Here is a 13,609-nt window from a genome sequence, read left to right as displayed (position 1 = left end):
GGAGGGGGGGAGGGGTTGTTTACGCTATCTCTAAGGGGGCGTTTGGTTCGCGGAATGTTTTGGAATTGGAATTGGAATTTGTATATGAATTATAATTTGAAGGAATTGGATTTGAAATTTAAACATTCCAATTGAAATAGGAAATTGTTGGAATTGGAATCTCAATTCCATTTTTGTTGTGTTTGGTTGTCAAATGAATTGGAATTCATCACCCCGACACCCACAACCCCTGGTTCTTGTCAAAACGGTACGCGTCGAAACGGTTCGATTCGAAACGGTACGGTTCGAAACCGTTCGCGTCGAAACGGTTCACGTCGAAACGGTTCAATTCGAAACAGTTAGCGTCGAAATGGCAACTGCACGGTCGAAACGGTTCGCGTCGAAACGCTTCGCTTCAATACGGTTCGATTCGATACGGTTTGCGTCGAAACAAAGGAACTAAACCGTTCGCGTCGAAAAACGGGTCGAAACGGTACGGGTTGAGACGGTGCAGGTCGAAACCGTTCGCGTCGAAAAGGTCGAATTTTTCCAATGAATTTACTTTAATTACTTCATGTATAAGAAGGATTTTGAATTCCTTTAGTTAAAGGAATTTGAAGGAATTCATGCCTAATTCCATTTCCAATTCCGTCGTTAACCAAACACATGAAGACTGGAATTGAGATTTCAATTCCATCAAATTCTGTGAACCAAACATCTTAAGAGATGGAATTCAGATTCTAATTCTCTTAAATTCCATTGAATTCCTATAAACCAAACGCTCCCCAATATTCTTCTTCGGAATTGGAATTTACAGTTCTAAAATATAACATGTAATATGCCTTTTATATGGTCATCATAATAACTATATGTATACCCACAAATAATATTCCACACTCACTTTTAAAAGAATGGTTTTTGACATCTAAATATATAAAATTTAAGAAATATTCTGTTTACACCATATTTGTTACATCTTGAAGCATTCGATTTGAGTCGAAATTCTCTAATTTTCAGTTTGGCTGGATGTTTAATTTTCAGTCGGATTTAGTTTTGTTTTCTCATTTTAATTTGACATTATTGTATGTCTCTAATTTATTATTATTATTTTAATACTATTTAATATTCGATACTCGTTTTTTATATTTAGTTTAAAATGAGTAACACCTATTTGAAAAGTGACATTGATTAAAAAAAGTATTGATTTGCCACTTAACTAAAGGGGACATACATAGTTTTTTATATTTAGAAATAATTACACATATAGCCGAAATTTGATTACAATGAGTAGTGAAATTCAAAGTGTGTGTAAGAAAATAATTATCGAATTTAAATTTATATTAATTATTCATATTGTTCCAACATGATGATTAGTGGATAATTAGACAATGTAATGGATCAGGATGCGAGCAGCAACAGAGCCACATGTATGGCGAGGGTTCGATTTCCATCCAAGGTAATTAAGGGTTCTTGATCCAATGCTTAACGTGTAGGTATTCAGTTTGATTTTCAAGTTTACTTTTTAAGATTTACTAAATTTTACCCATTTTATCAATAAAAAGTTCTCTTATATTATTGTTATCATTTATAACTAAGAGTTAAATGTCAAAATGGTCCTTAAGGTTTAGCCACTTTTTCCATATTAGTCCAAAATTGAACCCTTTTGAATCTGGGTCCTTTTGGTTTCAATTTTGTTATCATTTTCATCCAAAATCCAAATTAGGTCTGTTTTTTCAGTTAACCATATTTTTTTGTCGTTTCCTCCTATGAAGGGCAAAATGATCTTTTAATGTATTATTATAACACATTAAAAAAATTATAAGATTGACCTTATAAATAGAAACGTATAACACAGTCAGTGAATATCCATCTTCCTGATTTCCCCCCAAAGTCCTGCGATTGAACCCTAACACAATCCAGGGACGATTACAATGATTTTATCGTCCACGGAAAGTTCATGGATTGTTTTAGGGTTCAATAGCAGGACTTTGGGGAAAAATCAGAAAGATGGATGTTCGTTGACTATGTTATACGTTTCTATTTATAAGGTCAATCTTATTTTTTTGTCATTTTTCAATATGTTATAATAATACTTTAAAAGACCATTTTGACCTTCATTAAAAGGGATGAAAACAACAAAAAAAACATGTGGTTAACTGAAAAATCAGACCTAGTTTGGATTTTGGATGGAAAATGACAACAAAATTGGAAACACAGTGTAACAACTTTCAATAAAAACCAATACTTAGTATGTTAATTGTCTCTTAAGAAAACCCTAATTGAGAAACCCAAGTAATTCTACATAAACCCTAAAATTTTCAGAATCAAGATCAGGGCCCCTAAAACTCGGGGGGGGGGGGTAAAACCCTAGTTACGATTATCTTAATAACTATCTGTCGAATTCGAATTTTAAGAAACCGTCGACTCAGCAAAGCTACATGCACGAAGGGCTACCCTATGAACATAGGTGACCCCTCGCGTCACGCGAGGGGGGGTCAAAATTCGGGTATAAATAGAGGGCATTAGCACTGATTTCTGGCACAAAAACGACGAAGAAATTCGTTGTACACGCTGAGTTATAGCAGAAATACTCCACAGCACACACAATTCACGAATCGCTGCCGCAATCAGGGTAATAACTCGATCGCTATTACGATTCAACGTCCGATCGATTGTAACTATCCAACGATTGTTTAAGTGCTGCTCAAATTGAGTTTATACTTTGTTATTCATCGTGATTTCAACTTGAATGTTTGAGTGATGTTCGAACTCGGACTATACTCTGTCATTCGTTGTGAATCCGTTGAATTGTTAAGTATTGCACCTTATTAATCATTGTGAGGGTTTAATCTCGTGAATTGTCGTAACTGCTGTATTAGTTACTAACCCGTTTGTGTGTGCATTGTTATTTAAATTAGGTTAATCAAGGCTAATCAGTAGGCTTATACTCTACTCGTTAAATCTGCAATGTGAGTCATTCTCTTTTTATCAACTGTTTTACAATACTCCATTTTATTTTCCAAAGTTATAATTACAGGGATTAAGTCTTTGTAATCACCAAGTTTACAGCCAGTATGTGGGGTATTGTGCACATTACTTTTATTTATATCATTTTAGGTGAGCGAGCCTAAATCATGATATACACTATTAGGTAGTCGGACCTAAATAGTGATTAACGTCACTTGTGGGTGAACGGACCCAACAGTGATATGACCACAGTCACAGATCCGGTCGAGTGACAAATACTGTGGGTAGTTGGTTGATATGGAAACACTGTAATCGCTCTTAATACTGTAAATTATAACAAATGAGTCGTTTTAGTAAACTGGATGATTCACTCAGTATTTCCCCGCTAACAAAACCTTTTTCAAACATGTTTCAGGTGATCTGTTGTGAGCCAAGATAAAGTGCCATGGAGCACTACAAGCTTAGAAAAGTGGCTCAATGTGAATAAATAAAGAAACATGTTTTGAGAAATAAAGATTTCCCCGGGAAATCACCTTATTGTAAAGTATGGGATTTATCCCTATATTATATAAACGAGCAGTTTTAATATTAAAAGATCCTGCTTAAAAAAAGACTTCCGCTGTCGTTTAAATAGATACCACGGGATTTCCTGTCTCGCGGCTCTGGACCGGGTCAAACCGGGGCCGAGGGCCGTGACACACAGGGACCTAGATTTAAAAGGTTTTAATTTTGAAATAAAGTGACAAAGGTGACCAAAGCTCAGGGACCATTTTAGCATTTAACTCTATAACTAAAGATAAAAGTACCACTTGTAATCTATGTAATCCATATGTGATAAATTTAGTGGTTTCTAAGTTTTATTCCACCTTAAAATGTCACTAGGCTACAATGCCATGTGCGTTGATATCACAATTATAATGTTAAAAATATATGACTAAATATAAAAAAGAAAAGAATCTTATGTTTTTTTATGTTGTTTTAAATTTAAAATGGTCTGATTATTGAATAATATGAATTACGATGAATATGAACTTATTATGCTGGTGCCACATGCCACGAACTAATTGCGGATTCAACACGTTATTTGCGGCTAGCCGCCCATGCAACAAACCTCATGGAAAGTGGTTGCCTTGCCTCTATTCTCATTGTTTTCATTTTCCTAATTCATTTATTAATTGTATTGATAACATAAGGAAACAAATAATACATCAATACTTGCTCATTGTTTCATTACTGTAAATATTTCTTAACAATCACTAAATAATTATTTTTTACTTGAAAAGAATAATTCACATCGAAACGACATACTTGAAATTATAAACTATTACATTTTAAAATTTATAAGCGAGAGACAAAATATACGTAAAAGTAATTATAAGAATAAAATATTACATTAATAAATAATAAATGAATTTAAAATCATAGTGCACAAATTAAAAGTTAACATAATAAAGTACGCACACACTCAATGACTCAATCTTTCTTTCAATTTCAATTTACAATGATTAAAACAGAATAAAACTAAAATTTTAGTGAAAAAATTGAGAGAGAAAAAAAAAAGCAAATGTAGCATCAAAGCTGTATTCTAAAAAAATTATAATTATAATATAATTATAATACCATATTTTATGTATAATATGTATACTAAAATAAATTACGAAAATTAGTAGGAAATGCGTAACAATTTCTAACACCCTTTTTCGTCGGAAATGAGTAGGAAAATGCGTAAGAAATGTGTAAAAACCAATTTCCTACGAGGGGTTTTGCTACATGTGTATTTTGTAGCAAATTTGTCGGAAATCGTGTTTTGTGATGCATTTCCTACGAAAAATAGTATTAGAAATTTTTTTCTAGTAATGTAATCTAAACATTTACGTTTTAAGATACAAAATAGAAACCTAATATATGTGCCGCATTGCTGCGTTGGATAAATCATGTTCACTTGAACCGCTAATCATATATGTTTTTGGATGAATTATGATGTATTAGACTTGTTCGTTTGTGTTCGTTTGTGTTCATTTGTGTTAGTAAATATTTATTCAGATGTATTCAATTGCGTTCATTTAGTTTTTTAACAAGTTAACATCAACAAAGACGATCATGTCCATTTTCTTGATGAACGGTAATGAACAAAAAATCCGTGCATTATGATTATATGATCGCGTTCAATAATATTTAAATGAATAAACACGAATATACTCTTGTTCATATTCATTTTATTTGTTTACAGGCCTACAATTAGGGCTGTAAACGAACCGAACGAACACGAACAAGGCCTTGTTCGTGTTCGTTCGTTAAGGAAATAAATGTGTTCACGAACGGTTCATGAACACTTACCGAACGAGATTTTATGTTCGTGTTCGTTCATTAAGGAAATGAGCGTGTTTGCGAACGGTTCACGAACACAAACAAACACAAATAAATTTGGCGAACGCGACAAAGGACAAAGATAGATGGCCAGAGAGTAGCACTCGAACTTGAATCCCTTATTGTGGGACGGAGGTCGATCGTATTCGCCGATGTAAATAATGAGAAATGAAAGGGAAATGATGTATAAACAAGGTGAAAGTGAGTTTCCTAGTTTAATTGTTAGGGTAATAAAATAAATAAAAGTTTAATAATATAAAAAGTACAAATAAAAAATAAAAAAGTACAAAGATCTTCAATTAAAATACAAACATAAACGAACGCAAATCAACGAATGTTCATGAACACATTCACGAACACCTTAACGAACGTTCACGAACACAATCGAACGAACGAGACCTCTGTTCATGTTCGTTCATTTAACTAATCGAACGAAATTTCTTGTTCATGTTCGTTCGTTTATTAAACGAACGAACATAAACGAACTTCCCGCCAAACGGTTCACGAACTGTTCGCTGAACGTTTGGTTCGTTTACAGCCCTACCTACAATGTCATATAGTTTACTCTAGACATGTTAGTAGTTATTATGATGACATCAATCAGGGATAAAGTTAGCTTTGTAAATGCATAGTTCCATCATTTTATGGTCTATATTTTAACTAAAAATCATAAATTTCAAAATTTACCTCTAATTTCAAAAATAAATAAATAAATAAATAACCTATTACATCCAATCCATCATTTTTATCTTGATGTTACTCACAAACACTTTTATTACTATATTTTTTTGTTTTTATACACTAACAATAATTTGATGGAGGATAAATAGTAATGGGGGATAGATGTGGTTGTTCGGATGTGGAGTAAAAAAAAAGATGATTTTTAAACATTTATCTTAAATTTAAAAAATAAGAAGAGATACGAGGGAGCTATTATCAACAGTGAACCACTAACAAACAATAGTTGCGTCAAGTCAAAATCGAGTTATTAAAGAAAAAGGTAAAGGGTACAATAGGAGAAGTTATGCCCTAACTGAGGGGCCATTGCGTGATCTCAATGGACGGTTGGTCGATTTGTAACCTGGTGATACAATTTATTGGATTGATAAAGACATGGGAAGAGCTCGTCAACCCTCATATTAGGTCCATCAGTGGGCTATGGCAACATTGTTTTAAACACAATTAAATCATGTTTACCGACGGTTTGAAATTTTATCATTTTTTCCTTTAAGATCTTTTATTTTAAACTAAAAATATTAATCCCCACTTCAAAAGAAATAAAATAGTTTAAAGTTCTTCAACAAACATGATCATTGACATACCAGTTTTTGCAACAAACTGATTTTACAAGGCTAAACATTTTATTACACCATATAATATCCCATCATAAATAAAAGAAACAAATTTAAATTAGTCAAATTTTTAAGTGTTATCTCGTCCGTGTTTTTTCCGTGTGTGGAACTCAATTATATTATTATAAATCCCTTCATTCTAATTCTTTTGTGTAATTTCAAATTTTCGATCCCAAGTTGATCCACTAGCATATCATCATGACGTAATCAGATAATAATATTATTAAGGACGAGATACATCGTGAGTCAATAACATACGAGTTTGTAGACGACAAGATTGTAATTGTGCTTTAAAAAAAGATAACTGAAAAGGTATTTGGAAGTCACATAGAGGCAACTTACAAGATACAAAGCTGGCCAAATGTATAAAAATATAAAACAAAATCGTTATAAACATAATGTTTTGGTGAATGGGTTATAAACATGTCTTGTCGTCAACCTATTTACCTCATTTAGTTAACACTTAAACGTGTTATGTATGTCATAAACTACTTAACCTCACGTTTTTACTTGTTGTGTCATTAGCATGTTGACCAATTTATGACCTGTTTAATTTTGTTCGGGGATCGTGTTAGTATATCATGTTATAAGTTGTGAAACTCTAACTAAATGTCATTAGGGTTTTTAAAAAAGAAAATATTTCAAACAATACAAGAAAGAGTAACTATGGCAAATGCACATTGACCGTCTAATATTTTTTTTTTTTTTTTTTTTTTTGTAAAAAGCAAACACAATATTTACGTGAAAACAAAGTGTAATTAATATCTCAAACAGAGAAGAATGTATAATACAATATTGTGTTTTACATTATTTCGTTAATTTCATATAATTTCAATATTTGGTATTTAAATCAGGCAAATCCAATTTTAATTTCGCAGTTACATACATAGAATTAACTTTTTTACTTTTTCATTTTCTTTTTTGTTAGAAGATATTATATATAACTCGCAATATAAACGACCTTATGGGTTATTATTTAAAATTTAAGTGGCTCATGTAGAGTTGGTTTGAGTTTTTGACCAGCCCCTTGAGGAGTTGAAGGTGTGATAGCTAGCTCCTTTAGTTACTTAAAAGGGCAAATGTTTCTACATCATTAGGAAAGTAACACTTTAATTGGAGTATATAATATAATTAGTAATATAACTGCAAAGATTAATTATCAAAACTTGATAAAGACAAATACAATATAACTGTAATTGGGATTTAGGTGTACACAAGCCAAATCGAGTCTGACCCCGATAAAACACGAGTTTGAGTTAGTCATGTTTTAAACTCTATATCTAAAGCTTGATCTCGACTTGGTTGGTTTATTATTGTTTAGTTAATTTGTAGCTGTATAAGTTAGTTATATATACATTTTATCAGAGTTGTAATATAATTAGTATAGACTTGTGACCATATTCTAAAATCCGTATACAAAAGTCATGCTTGAGCTTGTTTATATTTACTAAAATTAAGTTTTTAGTTAAGCGATCTTAATATCTTGTGACTTTCTTTTATCACAATCAAGGGAGTGGAAATTGGCACTCTTTAGGTGACTTTTAGCTAGAGAAGTAGTTGCGTGTGCATAGGATTATCTAATAAAAAAATCACCAACAGGTTCTTTTGCAATGTGAAAAAGAATTATTTATGTAGGGAGAGTTTTGCACAATTTATCACACCAATTTAAATCGTAATTAATAGTTAATTATAAGAATTTAAGGGTAAAAAAGTTTATACACCATTCTTCACTTTCTTTGGATTAAATCTAATTTCACTAAGCTTTTTTTAACCGAATAACTTTTATATGTCGTATTATTCTAAAAAGGTTATACCACAAAATAGAGAATTTATTAACGTTTAATTTGAGTATAGTATTATTATACTTTTTTTCAATACGGTACGTAATTATATATGTGATTACATATGAGCATTTATGCCCTTTGCCAAAAATGCATGTGTTATGTTTTGGTGGCTCCTTAAGCCTTTTAAAGGAAACGTCATACATACATATACATACATAGGGGTCTACATACACACACATATAGGAAATTTCAATACATCTACATACATAGGGGTCTACATACACACATATAGGAAATTTCAAAAGAGAACTTGTATATTTCCTAAGAACCACGAGAACTCGATTAAAACTAATAAAAAAACTCATTACCATTATTGTGAATATACAACATAAAAAAAATAATTACATGTACTCGAGTATATTTCTTAAGAACCACGAGAACTCGATTAAAACTTATAAAAAAACTCATTACCATTTTTGTTAATATACAACATTAAAAAAAATAATTACATGTACTCGAAAAAAAATACACATGTGTAAAAAAAACATGTGAACAGTAATTTAGCGATGATAAATGAATCAACTGAAGAGTAGTTTTTTTATTAGTGTTATATTGCAATAATAATCGTAGTGGAAGTTTTTGGATTTTATTTGGTTTTTGACTAAGTTCTTACAGTTTTTATAAAAATACGTCTTCTCAATTGAACTCACCGTATGTATATACATGTGTGTGTGAATCTCTTATATGACTTTTGAGTAAGTTAGTTAGGTAGTAGTAATGTAAAACTAGTTGTGTGTGTATTCGGTTAGATAATGAAGAGAAATCAGTTTGCATTGTAGATTAATAGGCATGTGGTTGGGACGTAGAAAATAAGTACGTTGGAAAAGGACTCATTGATACATGTTTGGCTGCAATGACCCCACGCAATACTAGTTGAACTTCTTTAATTTGCTTTTATTGTGATGGTTCCACGTTTTTATTTTAAGTTTTATATGTATAGTTGGAGTGTTGGACGAGTCTATCCCGATATAGTGAATTACTGATGGCATGTTTGGCTAAGTTTTTTGAAACAATTTATTGACTTATTGGCTTTTTGAAAAGTCATAAGGTTCAAAATGATGTTTGGCAAACAGGTTGCATGTGAGGGGAAAAGTGACTTTTCCAAAAAGTCACTTCATACTGACTTTTCCAAAAAGCCAATAACTCAATAAGTTGTTTTCAAAAAGCTTAGCCAAACATGCCCTGAATTTCATCAGTAGCCTATTTAAAAAATTCGCTGGTCATTCAATAAAAAAGGTATATTCTCAAAAGCATTTTATTTTCAAAGTTAATCACCAAACCGGTTCATTGGTTGAAACATCACTCGTTAAAACCCGACCAATCAACCAATACCGCTTCATCTCATGGCCATCAAACTAGATAGGGATTCGTTTCCCAATACAGATATACAATCCGGTTTTAACAACGTTGTCGCTACGGAAAACCGCCCACCTCATACGGGCTGGTGATGGGCGGTCTATCTACACCAATCAAACCGCAATCCTCTTGTAACTTTCTTTCTATTAGCCAGTATTGTTGTAATGTACTACTTTTATTCATATTGTACAAGTTAATAAATTAAGAAGGTGAAAGATGATAATTTCCATAGTTTAGTGATGAAATGAAAAATATATGAGAAGCTAATGCGGATGAAAAAGATAGTTACAAGCTTAGGGAAGTTATGGATGTCAAAGAGAGGACTTCTAACCCCTTTTAGTTATCCTAAGACTACCCGTAGTGGTTAAGAAAAATAATGTCCCCACCATGGGGCATTATCCGACACGTGTCATCCCAGTTAGCATGAGGCGTTATTGCAAAAGTGGCGTAGTGGGAATAATGCCCTTCCAATCATTAAAAAAAAACAAACAGTTGGTGATTGGATAGTACATTACAACAATACTGGCTAAAAAAAAAAAGCAAACCTTGGACACATGCAAAAGAAAAAGCAAACACTCTCATTGGCCACTTGCTTTGCATATTAGCGTTATTATTAAAACGCCAAAGTTCAAGTTTTGATTTTTTTTTTTAAATAACGCCTACCGTAATGGGGGTGGGGGCGTTTCCGGATGTTTTTTTTTCAATTTAAAAAAAAAACGTCTCACTACGGATGGTCTAATTCCTTGTAGCCTGGGTTGGCATGACACATAATATAATCCTAATTACTTTAGTCAAAATAGTGTTAATTACCGTTGACTTGATGCTTTTATTATTGGTTTGAAATTGTTTAATGATCCCTTTCAAACGCCATGACACACTCCTTTCCTTCAGGATTAAGAAATTTTGTATATAATTATTGCCAAAATTAGAAGTCATTTTTAAACCACTGCCAAGTCATAGAGGTGTCGACACTGCAATAAATATATTAAATAAAAATGAATTGTTTGCTATCTTTTCACTATTCTCGGATTAGTTTCTTTTCTGAAACGAGCCTTCATCTATATAGATTTGTATGAAGTCTTTAACACCGACATGCTACAAACCCTTTGGTAAATACAAGACTTCAGTAAACAACATTTATAATCGATCTCATTAGCATAACACGTATATAAAAACAATAACGTCAATAACAAATTATCACACAATTTTCTATGACAAATCTAAATTCTATAGACCTGTGCAACAAACAATATCCACCGTATGAGTAGGGCTGTAAACAAGCCCAGAGGCTCGAGAGCTACTCGTGATCAGCTCGGTTAAAAGCTCGAACGAGCCGAGCCTTAATGAGCCCGAGCCTGAAATAGAGCTCGTTTTGTTATCGAGCCCGAGCTCGATCCTGAAATACAAAGCTTGTTTAGGCTCGCGAGCCTAAACGAGTCCATATAAAAGTTTAATTTTTATATGTATATATAATATATTAATAATGATGATAACATTGATGAGCCGAGCTAGAGCCGAGCTTTGGCTCGTTTAAGCGATGTTGAAGTGAGCTCAAGCCGAGCTTTTAGCTCGTTTAAGGTTGTTCTCAAAATAGTTCGAGCCGAGTCGAGCCGAGCTCGAGCTTTGGGTTTTACTCGCGAGCCGAGCTCGAGCTCAAATAAGTAGGCTCGAACCGAGCCGAGCTCGAGCTCGAGCTTCATAAAAACCTAACGAGCCGAGCTCAAGCCTGGTCGAGCTCGGGCTTGGCCCGGCTCGTTTACACCCCTATGTATGAGATATTGTATAGTCTTTATTTGTGATTTAATACGGAAAGTTAGCAAGATGGGAGTGAAAGCATGAGAGAGTCCAAAACCGATTTGGTTGGTGGCTAATGTGAACATCATTAGAAAAAATCATTAAACAAAGACACTCTAATATGATTACTTAACTAATTATATTAATATTAGTAACTTATTCGAATCGTGAGAGGCGTGGTCAATGGTCATGGAACTAAAATGGGAGAAATAATATGAAAAAAGTGTATTATACAAAACAATAATTTTCAAGAATAAAAAAATATGAAGGTGGCGTGAATAAGGTGGCTTATAATTCTCTTTATCTAGAATAAGGTGGCTTATAATTCTCTTTATCTAGAACTAATATGAAAAAAAAAGTGTATTATACAAAACAATAAATGTTTTATAACAAGTTTTCTTCTTTATCTAGAATTCTTTGGACATAGCTTTAATTCTCCTTGGTTTTAATTCATTCTAAATATACAAGTAATACATTTTAAATAACATATTATGAAAAACGTATAAATATATGTACATGTAGTTTCATGGGTTAAGTTATTCTTCAAAGAGTCAAAGACTCATCAAAATAAGAATAAGAAGTGTACAAAGACACAATAAATTGCACAAGATGACACAATGTGGAACAAAATATAACACAGTGTCAAAAAATATTACACAATGTCGAAGAAAAAAGACACAATGAGTCGCAAAAAAACATAATGACGCAAATATAGACAAGACAGGATGATAAATAAAAGACACAATGATAATAAACAAAAATTCAAAAATCCAAAAGTTAAAACCTAAAATCTCATTTCGTAGAGTTCGATAAGACGCTTCCAATGCCGCTTGAATGAAGTCAATCGGAGTTCGTTTGATACCCTTTCTATGAATTCTTATTTTTAGAAGACTTTGTATTTCTTTGTATTTCATCAGAAACCGTAGTTTCATATTTACTTATAGTTTCAGTTGTGATACATAGTACATACATAACCGCCTCTTTTCCTCTGTCCCACTAAATATTGGTTAAGACTACATACAAATGCGTAGCAGTTAATGGGTTTTCTACTTAAATTGATTTTATACTGAATGTGCCCGTATGGGTATAATCAATCGCGGTTCAATATTTAATAAAACTTTTTTCTTGTTTGTTTAAATTTCTTTGAAATTTCATGGTTTATAAAGGCAGAGATTGTTATCAGTAGTATCTTTCCCATGATCACAAAAGTCAGCACATTGTTTGTACCTTCATATGTACCTCCAAACTTGTAAAAGGAGTCAGTCAAACTTTACGATGGAAACTTGCAGACACGTGGTTCAATTTTCTGGAATGAAACATAACATACATAACATGGTGGGAACCTTGGACTGCAACTGTTCCAATAGCGGTTTATAACAACCATTTCGGGCTTATGGTCCCCGTTATATAAACAAGTGTGTGCTTAAGACTGATGTTGAAGTATAAGACAACCCACAAAAAAAAAAAAAAAAAAAAAGAGTTGAAGTTTAGAAAATGATATTTTCTTTATTAGAAAATGTTGAGGTTTAGGACAAATCGAAATAAATAGAGATGTATTTCAACTGCAAGAGACAACCCCCCAGGGCTTGAAAAGCCGATTGAACATATGTGGCAACAAGTTTAACCAGATTACCCTAAATCTTGCAAGTGAAATAAGTACTAAGATGATCAACTGCATCGCTTCAAGATCTTAGGGTACGTTTGTTTCGCGGAATGTTTTGAAATTGGAATTTGTATAGAAATTAGAATTTGAAGGAATTGAATTTGGAATTTAAAAATTCCAATTGAAATTGGAATTGAAAATTGTTGGAATTAGAATCTCAATTTCATTTTTGATGTGTTTGGTTGTCAAATGAATTGGAATCCATCATCCACCACCCCCGGTTCGGGTGGGAACGGTACGGGTCGAAATACCGAAACGGTTCGCGTCGAAATCATAGTCACCTAATC

Source organism: Helianthus annuus, chromosome 14 (genome assembly GCF_002127325.2).
Source record: "Helianthus annuus cultivar XRQ/B chromosome 14, HanXRQr2.0-SUNRISE, whole genome shotgun sequence".
Classification (NCBI taxonomy): Eukaryota; Viridiplantae; Streptophyta; class Magnoliopsida; order Asterales; family Asteraceae; genus Helianthus; species Helianthus annuus.
This window is presented reverse-complemented; position numbering follows the sequence as displayed.